Genomic DNA, 11,025 nt, shown 5'->3' on the forward strand with positions numbered 1-11,025 from the left:
CCAGCTCAGGGCTGACTCCTGACTTTGTACTCAAGAAAAACTCTGCGCAATGCTTAGGGGACCATATGGGGTTCCAGGGATGGAACGCAGGATTTAAGGAGCCCCGCGTGCAAGGCAGACGCCCTACCTGCTGACTTCCACTCTGCCCCGAGCTCCTTCTTGACTCTGATGCCAAAAACTCAGCTGGGAAACTTGCAGAACAGAGGAAAAAGGTTTGCGAGTTGGGAAACACTGTGCAGAGGTTAACTGGCTGCATGCAGGGGGCACTAGAATCCTCTGGGGGCCAATCAAACTGGGACCTCGAGGTGACCCACTTCCCCCCAGGCCCCTCATTTGCCTACCTGCCCCCAGCTTGTGAGCTGACATGTTATTGGTCCTTCACTCTGTATCAGACCCCCTCCACATCACGCGGAACAATCCATCACACCACTTGGTCCGTGTTTCGCTGCGAGCCAGAGAGAAGACCAGGAATTTATGAAAAATGACTAACAATCGCCACAGAAAAGGCCCGTTCATCTCCTCGAGGTGACATCAGTCAGGAAAATCCCAGGAGAATCAAGAGAGTAAGGAAAGGGGTGAGGGTGGAGGCAGCACCCTCAGGATCCCACCTACAAGCGAACGAGGCTTCTCGGCAGATTTGCTGCGGCCAGAGAACAATTCTTCTATTACTAGGAGGTGACTCCAAATTCTTGACCAGGGAGGGACCTGGAAAGCTGCTGGGATTACTCACTGGCCCCTGGGAAATGCTCTCGATACTTCTGTAGTTTGAAGAAACCACGGGAGCATGGGAGGGGGGCTCCATGGACCTTGGGACTCTAATGCAGGGAAGTCAAGAGCAGATTAAGGCAGTAATTTTCAGTAGCTCAGAAAAGAACTCCAAAGGCACAAGTGCTACCAATTATATCTCAACGCAAACCAGGGGCCTCCTAAAGCCAGCACACGGGGAAGGCAAACACAATTTCATTGTCAACCAGGGTGTTCTGGTGGGGGGGTGCCGGGGAACAGACCAAGGGCATTAAAGGGGAGATAGCTTGTATGTGCAATTACTCAACACATCTTTAAAACTGTAAACACTTGTTCACATGTGGAGAAGTTTAGGGCCGCGCGGGCCTGGGGAGCCCACCTGGCAGACGGGCTTCCCTGCACGGGGCGGTGCAGCCGAGAGAGCTCAGGCTTGCATCGGAGAGAGGAGGCGAAGGCACAGGGGCCAGGAGGAGTTCAGGCTCCTGCTATTTTTAGCTAGAGCACACCCTCCCTTCCTCACTCCGGATTGATCTGCTCCCATAAACCTGGTCTCCAGCCCCCAGCGCACTCCACGTCCTGCTGAGGGAAATCACAGAAATGCCAATGACTTCACAGACAGGCTCTTTCCACCTACATGGACCAGAGACTCAGAGCAGGCACAGGAAAATTACTCTATGTGGAACTACAGTCCGTGTGGCCTCCCCAGAAAAACGGGCAGGGAAAGGCCCCCACCCGCACCCCACCCCACCCTCTCCGGCGTGCTCAGCTAAAGAACATGGAGAAACCAAGGACCCTGGCCCAGGAAGGTGGGACTCAAGTGGAAACCACGCGAGGTTTGCTCGCCACCAGTCAGCCCCTGGCTGGACCCAGGGGAAGGACCTGACACCTGAAATGTGAATGAGGCACATTAGATCATCTGCCGGCTGTTTCTCTCCTGGGTTTGCTCACGTGCCATAGCTTCTTCTTTGGCAAAGGAAGGGACCGGGTTTTTGCTGCGCTGATTCAGTTTGCCCTTGTGAGGCTGCTGCTACACCCCCGGGGAGCCGGGCTGGTTGCCCACCTTCCAGATGGGCACACGCGTAGGCGCTGGAGGGCAGTTCAGAGAAGGCCCCAAAGCCAGAGGGAGAGGCACCCAGTGTGGAAAGATGGCAGGGAATTCCCTGAGAAGTTCTCATTTCACTTCAAGTGGAAATTTTACCATCACCAAACCCGGCCAAAATCTGAATTTGGGGCTTAGGAAAGAGGTTTCCAATATGAAATGCAGTCTATGAGTTGTTTGTTTTAAAAGGACGTAATATGTAGTAAAAATGAAGTCATCGTCCACCCCCTCCCAAAAAAACCAGTGATTTCTCTCTCCGACATCCTTTCCAAGCTCTGGTAATTTTCCTGTTAACAGCAGAGGGAGAGCAAAGGGCTAGGTAATGGCACCCCACCCCCGAAGTCATTTAATTAGTGCCTGGAATTGAGGCTGACCAGGTGTTGGGTGCAATTAGCTGTGTCCCGGCATCTCCCACGCTGGCCCGTTCTACTGGAGCCAGGGCCCAGGGAGCAAAAGCGGCCCCTTTGGGAGAGACTGGTTCAGAGGCCCAGCTCTTCAGCAGCCTTAAAAATGCCGGAGTCCAGCCACAGACCACCAGAACCCAATAGAAAGACCCAGGTACGTGGGACCAGTGACTAAAAACTCCAGGCCTCACGAGCTGGGAATGGGCCACCTCCTCCCATCTCCCTGCCCTTGGGTGTCCTGGCAGTCACCCCCACGTACTGCCTCCAGGCGCCATTTAAACGATCCAGAGACTCACAAATGAATCTTGGAAGAGAGCAGCACACTGCAGAGATGTCTCCAGACTCCATTTATTTAAAATTTTAGAATGTTTCAGCTGCGCAATATTTTGTACTATTCATAATAAGCAACACAAAATAAATTATTTAGCATCTAAAAAAATGCCAGAGCCTCCCCCATGAATCTTGCAGAGAAGCTAAGAACTGGGTGAAGAATTGCACGAGAAGCCAGTGTCAGGGCCTGGTGCCACGTCCTGCATCCTTGCAAGATGCCCTGAGCAAAGCAACAAAGCACATTTTGTTTCCTTCCACTCTCTGCAAAATGAAGATCATAATCGAGTTAACCTGAGGCTTACGTGAGTTACAAATGAAGTGTTGGAAGGAGCATTACACAATGAGCCTCATGTGAGTGTTGCTGTTCCATTTTTTTAAACTTACATTTATTTGATATACTGGTTTTCTGTACCTTATTATTCTTGCTTTTAGGTATTTATCCCACTGAATTTTTTTTAACTAGTGAAACATCACGAGGTACAGTTGTAGACTTACAATTTTTTGTGCTTGGATTTCAATTATACAATGATTCCACTGAACTTTTATATCCTCAGTCCATCATGGTTGCCCATGAGAGTAGAATAAACAATAACAACAGTAACAACAATGGCAGTGACAGCAGTAATAATGATTTCTCCTTACTCCGTGCCTCCATGGGCCACATCCAGACCCCAAGGCAGAGGTTCTGCTGCCTGTTTTTGCAAATAAAGTTTTATTGGGACTCAGTCACGCCCACTTGTTCCATGTCACCCAGGGTGCTCTGGGCAGAAACACTGTCAGTTCCAACCCTACTGGGGATGCTTTCAGAGTGATAGCAAGAACACAACACCCACTCTGAGACCGGGGTGACACTGTATCCTTCATGTAGTGGTAGAACCCAAGGATCTGTCTATGCTCAGCAGGGGTCTGGTAGATGCTGGGTTCCCCAATCACTCTCAGTGATGTTCACACTTCCGGGAGCACCCTGGGGTGGGGTGATTGGGGGTGGGGCTGGCTCAGCAGGTATCCCTGAGTCTGTAGAGACACACAATGTCCCTGGAGTTATTGTTAAAGGGAAAAGCTCTCTCCAGGGGCTACCATGGTGTGGTGTGGTTCTCCAGAGGCTATTAGCCCGCCCCATACCCCACCCTGGACAGGGAACCCAGATACAAAAGGAAGGAGGTGGCAGAGTGGTGGGGATGGGGGGGTTGGATGTCAACAGGGAAGGTATAGGACAGGAGAGAAAAGGGGGCTCCCAAGGCTTGGACTGGGCCCTGGGAAGGGAGAGTTACTGTCTCTGGGACCGGAAGCCAAGTAGAATCTGGTATTGTTCCCTTATGGATCGATTCCCCACTAACCATCCAAAAGAGGCGCTATGGCAGCAGTTCTATCCTGAACTTTTCTCCACTGTTCCCAGACACAGAGCCTCACTGGCCCCAGAACCCCCATCCACTGGTTTCTTTCCTCCTGCTGTCTCACCTCTTGGCTCTGTGCTCCTGGAGAGGACGCGAGTATCCTGAGGAAGGAGCCGAAATGATTCACTTCCTCTCTGGAGCACGGGAGGTCTTCCCCAGTGCGTGCATGAGAGAGGCCATGCAGGGACCCCTCTAGTCCTTACACAGCAGGACCCCACCCGTCAGCCGCACCCCCCAGAGGGCCAGGCCACCCACATAGGGAGAAAAGCACCACGTCCACTCTGTTGGTGCAGCAGCTACGGGATTTTGAATGAAGCATCTCTTCCTACAAGACCATGAGAGTTCTAGATCCTGGCATCATGCCCCATCATTCAGCAGCCTTGCGAGCAGTCAGCCCCTGATGATGGGGAAGCACTGTCCAGAACCCTGTTTCTGTGGAAAATGCCAGCAAATTATAAAAGATCATCAGGACTCATCATTCATAGAGGCTTGTGTGTTGCCCCAAGTCTGTGTGTGCTGGAATCAGGGGTGTATTTGGTTATTTCATGCCAGGAATCAAACCCAGGGCTTCCTCATGTGAAGTGTCTACTCTACCATTGAGACCATAACGCAAACAAACACAAACACTGTCCTCCCATTGTTCATCGATTTGCTCGAGCGGGCCCAGTAACGTCTCCATTTTGAGACTCGTTGTTACTGTGTTTGGCATATTGAATACGTCATGAGTAGTTTGCCAGGCTGTGCCTCGAGGGCGAGATACTCTCGGTAGCTTGCTGGGCTCTCCGAGAAGGGTGGAGGAATTGAACACGGCTCGGCCGGGCTGGCTTCATGCAAGGCAAATGCCCTACCACTGTGCTATCGCTCCAGCCCTTTGAGGCCATATATGAAAAATATTTATTTGGGGCCAGAGTAATAGTACAGCAGGCAGGGCACTTGCCTTGCATGCAACTGACTTGGGTTCAATCCTTGGCATCCCATATAGTCCCCCAAGACCCTCCAGGAGTGACCCTGAGTGCAGAGCCAGGAGTAAGCTCTGAGTCCTGCCAGGTGAGGTCCAAAATAAAAAGGAAAAAAATAAGTATATACTAAGTTGGGGCAAAATTGCTCCTGGTGTGAATAGCCCAGAAGTCCTTTGATGGAGAGCAGACCAAGCTGGCTGGTGACCTGAGGACCAACAGCCTCTGTGAAGGTGCTGCGAGCTGTTCCCTGTCCTACTGAACCCACAGTGATGTTAGGCATGAACTGTGTCTGGAAAAGCATGAGGCCAACACGGGGAACTGCAGTCTGCGCCTTGCTACAAACTGAATGTAGCTGCTTGCTCAATTGCACATTGAGATTTTTCAGCAGGGAGCCGGGGCAGATCTTGCCATCCTTAAAAGCAGGTCGCAGTGAACTGTCTTCCCAGGCCCCCGGCCTATCAGCCGATCAAGTTACCTTTAACTCGGCTATTAAGCCACAGCCAGGAGCGCGGGATGCGGCCACATGAAAAGTAACTCTAAGGCTATCTCACAGTTGACTGCCCCCCCAGAACAACAAGGGCCTTTCATGCCGGGGTGCTGGGCCCCTGGGGAGCGCAGTGAGGCTAGGGAGACTCGGCATTCCAAAGCCGGGCTTTATATTGCGGCCACTCAGGTGGAAAGTGGGGGCTGGCCAGTCCCTCCTCTACGCCTGCCTGAGGTCACAGCTGACTAGAGCAGACAGAGGAATAAGGCAGGCGTCACCCACTAAGGGCTCATGCATGGGGGGTAGGGGGGGCGTCCTGCTGGGAGATAAGGCTGGAGTCGGGGAGGCTGTGAGGTTCCCTGGGCGTCTGCAGCTCAGGACAACAGAGTATTGTTGAGAGGGTCCTACTGGCTTCCAAGCTCGGACAGGCCAGGAGGGGTGCTGATGGGGTGATGGCTCAGGCCCTCCCAAGAATGTGAATCTGCTTCCAAGGACACTCGCCTGAGTCTATGCCTTCAACTCATCTGTTCCACACCACCCCCAAATGCCAGCAGCTCTTTGCCGGGTACACATGCCAGCCAGGGGGCAAGATGACTGAGAATGGGTTTCAGATTTGGCAATGCTGCCAATGGTGTCCAGTTCTTGCTGTTTGTGGACTAAGCACAGAGGGCAGTAGCTGGTACCAAGGAATCAACCAATAAGTACGGCCCTAAGGTGGAGCTTAGCTAAGTGACTCTTAGATCTTTGCTCCTGGCATTGGCTGGACTGAGAAGAGAGTAGGTCATGCAGAACCAGAGTGTAGGCACAGGCCAGTCCCAACTCCCGTGGGATATTTAAAAAAACTGGCTAGCTTCCCTCCCCACCTTTCCATCTCCTCACCTGTAAAATAAGGAAATGAAAGTCTTTCTTTCATGTCTCTAGCAGATCAAGATTTCTTTTGGGAGGGGGTACTTGGATTTGGGGACCAGCTGTGATCAGAACTTACTACCGGGTCAATGCTCAGGGATCACTCCTGGAAGAGCTCAGGGGACCATATAGGATGCCAGGGATCAAACCTGGGTCAGCCATGTGCAATCCAAGCACTTAACTGCTCTGGCCCCTGTCTTAGAATTTCTTTGTGTAAGTACATGTAAAGTATATATTTATGTATTTATAGATGCACACATATGTGGATTATACACATGGATTCAAAGATAAGATATAATAGAAAGCAGGGTTCTACATTCTTAATGAGAATATTAAATATATTTTTGAATGACTTTATAAATTTGTTTGAGTCACACCCAGTGCTCCTGGGGGATGTCACTCCTGCTAGTACTTGGGAGACCACGACAGGTTGGGTATCAAACTTGAGGCTCCTACATACAGAGAATGTGCTCAGTCCCTTGAGCTATCTCTTTGGCCCAGTAGAATGTGTCATATATGTATCTGTCACTGTCACTGTCCGCCTGTTGTTCATCAATTTGCTCGAGCGGGCCCAGTAACGTCTCCATTGGAGACTTTGTTGTTACTGTGTTTTGGCATATCGAATACATCATGGGTAGCTTGCCAGGCTCTGCCATGCAGGCGAAATACCCTCGGTAGCTTGCCAGGCTCTCCGAGAGGGGTGGAGGAATCGAACTCGGGTTGGCCATATTGGCTATGTGCAAGACAAATGCCCTACCGCTGTGCTATTGCTCCAGCTGGGCATGGTGGTGCACACCTGTAGTCCCAGCTACTTGGGAGGCTGAGGCTGGAGGATCGCTTGAGTCCAGGAGTTCTGGACTGTAGTGCGCTATGCTGATCGGGTGTCCGCACTAAGTTCGGCATCAATATGGTGACCCTCCAGGAGCGGAGGACCACCAGGTTGCCTAAGGAGGGGTTAACCGGCACAGGTCGGATACGGAGCAGGTTATATATATATATATATATATATCACTTTCCCCCCATTGTTCATCGAATTGCTCTAGGAGGCCCAGTATCGAGTACATCATGGGGAGCTTGCCAGGCTTTGCCGTGTGGGCGAGATACTCTCGGTAGATTGCCAGGCTCTCCTATATATATTATATATATATATATATTTATATAAACTTGACTATATGTTAGAGAAATAGGTGGCATGTTCACATGTATACTTCTAACATTTACTTTGTAAACGCTGTCGCCTACAGATATTTGTCTAAACAGCAGATTGTTTTCATTAAATCTTTCATTCAAGATTTTTCTGTGCCTCCTAGTCATCACCGGGACTGGCCCAGAACCCAGGACCCTACTCAGATCATCTGCAATAATTCTCCTCCTCAGTCTGAAGCCACTGTCTCAAACAAAGGTCCTGAATGCTCGATAGTTGCTATTCTTCCTTGCTTGCTCCCCAGATATAACAGCTTCCTGGGATTTCTCTGTTCCCGATGTGTGCACCTCCCAGGCCCTCTGCAAGGAACCCCATCCCCATGACTACATGCCTCAGGTTCTTGTGTCATCGAGGTTTCTTCACCTCATCAGAGACAGAAAACCACATCTGTGCCCTCAATCCCTGCAAAGCAGATACTGGCATGACAGTAGCGGCAACCATGAAGGAATCTAAGAGGTACCCCTAGATTTACAAGGGATTCCCAAGAGGGCATCCACATGGCCAGGAACATGTGCAAGTACTCAGCCTGCTCCCCACCAGTGCCCGTTTTGACCTGCTGTGACTGTCGCTTCCACTGAGGTCAATGACCAAGAAGGGTGGGGACAGCTTGGTACCGAGGACCATCCTCGATCTTTGACTCTAGAAAGTTCTCTGAGACATGCAGGAACCAATACAGCTGCTCATTTCCCAGGGAGTCCCATGCCCCTGGGGTTTCCCCAGTCCCCTCCAGTGTGGGGTCCCGAGTACAGTTCGCTGATATGGGAGACCTTCACTTCTGGGCTCACCTACTTGCTCGTCTCTTGTTGGTTGAGAGCTTTGGCCTATTACCCTGCAGTAAAAATATAAATAAAACACAAGTGGAGACTCATATTTAATTTCTGAAAAGGAAACTTCTTGTCACTTGCAGGTTTTAAAAACACGGGTTGTTTGTGTTTACTTGGCTGGAGTTTTCAGGGCCTAAGAACCGAAAAAACAGGTCTTATCCTGGAGTTAAGAGAATCACATCGCCTGCCCGATTACCTCAAGAGCCAGGCAGGTCAAGATGGATGACCGAGAGCCTGATCTCCCTGCCCTGACCTTGGGTTTCAAATCCCTGTCCTGTCTGGCAGAGGCAAGCCCTTGGCATATCCAATCTTGCCAAATGAAACAGCAGGCGACACATGGCCTGGGAGGTTGTCTTGATTGAGAACAAAGCCAGGTTGTTGGGTGAATCCTCTGGGAACCGTAGGGCTGACTCAGCAACCTTCACTCCCTGGGTAGACAGTGACACTGAGAGATGACAGACAGGTCCAGGAACTAAGAGACACCGGCACGTGGTCCCGGGTGTGTGCAGGAGTTTGCCTGCTGACTCGTTCCTGCTGAGGAACGAAGGCTGAGAAGCGCAGGCATGCAGGGCGGATGAGGTTGGCATGGCACATTGCTAGTGCAATTGTTCAGGTCCTCTTTTAATCAAGTCATAATTACTGCTGGAAAATTAACACGTGAGCCTCTCTCTCGACTCCTCGTAGCGCTAATTACACTCCCACTCTCAGAGGGACTGAAACAAAACATCAAAATTGAAAATCTGCTCCTCTAATGAGGCTCGTCTGCTCATCGGCTCCTGCGAGTTCATTAGCGAACCCTTTGTGCAGACAGATTCAGAATCAGACCCACTGTAAACGACTTCAACCTTCCCAGGCATGGGAATCCCTGTCTTCTGGACGTGGCAGCTACAAGCATTAACCTCTGCTTGTATACCTTGGGGCCAAGAGGAAGATGCTCTCCTTCCTACCCAGGAGTTCTCCATTTGCCTTCTTGCAGATTCTTGCCAAGATCTAGGACCAACTCCTGTCGCTACACATTTTAAGGGTTTCTAGACAGTTAAAAGAAGATGGCCAGGGCTTTAGACAAGGATGCCACAGGGAAGGTGGGCATTTGTGAACGGGTTCCCGGGAAAGCCCTCCAGATAATAGCCAAGTGATAAAGGATGGTTTTAGCGCAGACCAGGGGGAAATGCAGGCCAAAGAGGAGGAAGGAAGCTGAAAATGTGAGATCTCAGACACAAATCTGCCCAGAGCAGCATCAGGACTGCACCCCCCCATCACGCCTCTTTCCCTGGTACCCAGGTACCAGTGCTCGTACTCCCTCTGCCTCCTCCAGGCACTGGTCCGGGAGCATCCTGGATTGGGGTATGGCCAGGATCAATGCAGGGCATTGAAACACTGCACTGAGTCACAAAGAGGTCCAGACCCCCCAGGGAAGATCCCCTGAGAAGAGCTGCAGGAATCGAAAGCCACGGGAACAAGGCAGGAAGGGGGCATCTGCTATGGGGACACGGACACTCTCAAGTCTCCAGGAGCATCTATTGGGAGTCGTAGCTTTAGTGGCTATAATAAAATCCATCATCGGAAATTGCATCCAGACAGGGAGGCCTCCAATTACTTTGCAGTCACCAGTGGTGAGAAATCGTGACAGCGAGGTGCATACCCCCTGGGAGAGGAGCAAAGCTTTCTCAGTGGAAAATGGATCAGGCTGGCAGAAATTTCCAGAAGTGCTGAACTTTAAGGTTCCCCGAAGAAAAGCTGGGCCAGCCCACAGTGGGCAGACACAGACACAGACACACACAGCCATATGTACGAGCACAGAAGGACAGAGTGGGGCTGGAGCGATAGCATAGCGGGTAGGGCATTTGCCTTGCACATGGCCAACCTGGGTTCGATTCCCAGCATCCCATATGGTCCCCTGAGCACAGGCAGGAGTAATTCCTGAGTGCAGAGCCCTTGTGCATCACCAGGTGTGACACAAAAAGAAAACAAGCAAACAAACAAACAACAACAACAACAAAAAAACCACCAAATAAAATCTATAAAAATAAAAGGACAGAGGGACTACATGGACACATAAGCAGACACAGTTCCCACACACACACACACACACACACACACACACACACACACACACACCGGCCTCACTCTTAAACAGGTGAGGTGCATCATAAAGTTAAAGAAAGCCTGGAAGTCAGAGACCAAAGCAAACAAAATTTAAAAAAGAATAATACATACGTGGGAAATGAAAGCAGTGCACCCCTCCACCCCCACCACCAAAAGAAGAACACTAATTGCTATGCTTAGAAAGTCAAGAGAAATTATTTTACCCATGAAATTGGAATGACAGGTTATTTTCAAAGGTGTAATCATAAAAATAAGAACAATAAATAACTTAAAAGACAGAAATCAGAAATGAAAGAAGCAGCATTAATAGTGAAAGGAAAAAGTGAGAGGGAAGGAGGAGAGAGAAGACCAGAGAGAGGAAAAAGTCCAAAAGAAGGAAAACAAGGGCCCAGTGCCCCTCTGGCGCCCGCATCCTGGGATGGTCTCCCCCAGAGCCAGGCAGGGAGGGGAGGGCTGCAGGTCTTTCGCTTTTTTGCTTTTTAGGCCACACCTGACAGTGCTCAAGGCTTCCTTCTGGCTCTGTGCTCTGGAATCACTTCTGCCAGTGCTCAGGGGATCATATCATGACCCT

The sequence above is a fragment of the Sorex fumeus genome, unplaced genomic scaffold, assembly GCF_029834395.1.
Source record: "Sorex fumeus unplaced genomic scaffold, SorFum_2.1 ptg000043l, whole genome shotgun sequence".
Taxonomy (NCBI): domain Eukaryota; kingdom Metazoa; phylum Chordata; class Mammalia; order Eulipotyphla; family Soricidae; genus Sorex; species Sorex fumeus.